Genomic DNA, 3,432 nt, shown 5'->3' on the forward strand with positions numbered 1-3,432 from the left:
ATACACTTGGTGCTTGTGCAAATAGAAAGCTCATAGAACAGTAGAATGCTGATCAAATTTTGGTGTGAGTAAACCCAGATGCCAGTTTAGAGTTTGCAGTTCCATAGCTGTGTGAGCTTGGGCATGTTATTAAATCTTTGTGAGGCAAGATTTTATTTACCAACTGAGGATAACAATACCTTATTAAAATAAACAATAGCTTATTCAAATAAAATAAAGTTATGTATGTAAGACACTTAGCATGATGCCTGGCACATAAAAAGTATTTAAAAATAAAGGAGGGAATGGGCAAGATTGGGGACAGCAGGATGAAACAAATACTTTATGCTTCTAAAGACACTCACAGGTCTTCTGATGCTATGAAAATAAGAAATGAGACTTTCATTTTTCATCTACTATACTCAACTTGAGCAAGTTTAACTCAGCTGTAATTCTCAAAAATCTCTGTAACATAGATAATTATCATCACTTACTAAATGAGAACACTGTGACTAAAATAACTTTTGTAACTTATCAAAAGTGTAAGTTCACTTGCCTACCAATTTTTAGAACTTCTTTTGTGCCAGGTAGTTTTCTAAATGCTCGATATACAGAAGTCAATAAATAAGACAGAATGAAGGCAAATAGCACTAGTCTTCTAACATAGGACACTTTGTATCACAAAGCTTCTTTTTCCTTTCATATGCTACTTTCTAATTTGAAACACCTAAATTGAACGCCTTTTTCCCTGGTGGTGAGCAACAAAGAGAATTCTAACAAGGTAGCCAGCCGCAGCTTTAATCAGCATAAAATATCTAAACCACATATTGAACAAGTTTAGTGTACAAATCCCAGAGGAAAGTTAATGAAACCAGAGTGTTGAATATTGATACATATATATTCAACCATAATTGGCCAGGAGTAAATGTTGATTTTATATAAGCAATTAAGCTAAAATAATTATATTATTTTAATGTTAGTGAGGATTCAAGATAAAGGTTAACAGAATATCTCATGCATTCAACAAACATTTATTGAACACCTCCTAAGTGTCAAAGAGTAATTCCTAAGTTAGGAAGTACAGAGGTAAGAATAAGCAAGACAATTGCAGGACTAGGGTGTAAAGTTCTGTATGAAAGGAAAGCAGGCAATGACAAGATGGTATGATGGAATAACAGCATATTGTGGGAAAAGACAAGATCACAAGAATGAAATCTCACCCAGACTTGGAGGTCATGGAAATTTTTCAAAATGAATGTCTACACTGAGACTAGAAGGATATGACAGTCAGTTTTTTGTGTTAGCTTGACTGAACCATGAAGTGCCCAGATATTTGGTTAAACATTATTCTGGATGTGCCTGTGGGAGTGTATTTGGATGAGATGAATATATGAGTCAGTAGGCTCAGTAAAGCAGACTGCCCATTGTGGTGGGCCTCATCCAATCCTTTGAAGGCCTCAATACAGCAAAAAGGGAGAGTAAGGAAGAATTCACTCTCTCTAGCTGAGTGACTCTAATTGGGACATCAGATTTCTTCTTTCAGACATGGATTGGAACTTACACCATCAGCTGTCTTGCTTCAGACCTTTGGGGTCAGACTGAAACTATGCCATCAATTATCTGAGTTTCTAGCTTGCCTGGTACAGATTTTCCAGCCACCTTAATTATGTAAGCAAATTCTGTATAATAAATCTATTTTTGTATCCATATATGTATGTGTGCATATGTGTGAGATATGTATATATATAAATACACATACATAAATACACATACATTTATATATATACATATCTCACACATATGCACACATACATATATGGATACAAAAATAGATTTATTATACAGAATTTGCTTACATAATTAAGGTGGCTGGAAAATATATATATATATACACACACACACACACACAATGTGTGCCTGTGAAAGTGTATTTAGATCAATTGGGGGGAAATAGGGGAGGGACGGTGGGGGGTGGGGAGCTGGGGAGAGATAGCAAGGGGAGAAATGCCAGATGTAGGTGATGGGGAGGAAGGCAGCAAATCACACTGCCACGTGTGTACCTATGCAACAATTTTGCATGTTCTTCACATGTACCCCAAAACCTAAAATGCAATAAAATAAATAAATGGGAAAAAAAAAGAAAGTGTATTTAGATGAAATGAGCATTTGAATAAACAGACTGAGTAAAACAGATTCCCATTGTGGTGGGCCTCATCCGATCCTTTAAAGACCTGAATAAACCAACAAGATACAGTAGAGAGAAATGTCTCAGGGAAAGAAAAATGGTAAGATGAAATCTCTGAAGCAGGATAGTGAATGAGCTACTGCAGGAGTTGGAAGAGGTCCAGTGGAGCTGTAGCAGAAAATGCTGGGCAAGAAGAACAGAGAGATGAGCCTGGAGGATGCAACTGGAACCAGATCATGAGAGTAACTAGTATAATTTTAAGGAAGAGAAGAGCCATGTCTCCTGTTTTAATCAGAAGAGCTACATGACACAGATAACCCCACCTTTATTTGTATCTATGTAAAGTCAGGCAAACCAAATAGGATGATGTTGCAGTAAACTGGGTAAATGATGATGGCCTAAGGATGGTTGGACTGTAGAGATGAAGACCAAGGAATGGATTCAGTTAAGGAGGTAGAATTCAGAAGATGCAGTCATTGGGCATGGGAGCTGCTTAAGAAGATGGAGGCATTTGTATGATACCCAGTAAGAAAATAAGCAACTACATGAGTGATGGTGCCTCCTTTCATTAATATAGTATTTGTTTGGAGGAAAAATAACAAGTTCAGCTCTTCATAGCTATACTTTAAATGTCTGTAATGATGAGCAATCAGCAGTTTTGGATGCAGCATAGAGTTCAGGTGGTTGTACAGATTAGGAAATCTGGAAGATTGCAATCGTAGCCCTTGGTAAGGAAGAGATCTCCCCAAAGAGAGGACCCTTGTGGCATTCTTATATGGAAAATTGACTGAATATTGAAAAATGTAGAAGACTCAATAACACACTTCATATATTGGTTTTCCATTATTAATACTACATTGCTGGTAAGGAAAGGCTTTCATAATAGGCTGGAATCAAATGCTAAAAGTAATTCTGTGACAACAGGTCATATGGAAAAGAACAATTAGAGAAGGTAACAGCCAGCACTGATATGAGCAGATATAAGTAATTATTATAACTATTATTACTTAAAGCAGGTGTTCAAGAATGTTGATATTAAACAAGATTTATTTTTTAAGAAAGTTCTCACCTGTTAACTTCATATCGTTTAATGAAAGCACAAGTGGTCATGGCTTATTCCATTTTCTTCAAAATGTATTTGGATAATAAATCTACTCATCTCTATTAAAACATCATCACAACTTTTTTCTCCCCATAAAATCTGAAGTTCCCATTTCAAAACATTCATGTCATTCATAAAATAAAAACATATTTTCATAGGAATCACA

The sequence above is a fragment of the Cebus imitator genome, unplaced genomic scaffold (genome assembly GCF_001604975.1).
Source record: "Cebus imitator isolate Cc_AM_T3 unplaced genomic scaffold, Cebus_imitator-1.0 Scaffold22, whole genome shotgun sequence".
Taxonomy (NCBI): domain Eukaryota; kingdom Metazoa; phylum Chordata; class Mammalia; order Primates; family Cebidae; genus Cebus; species Cebus imitator.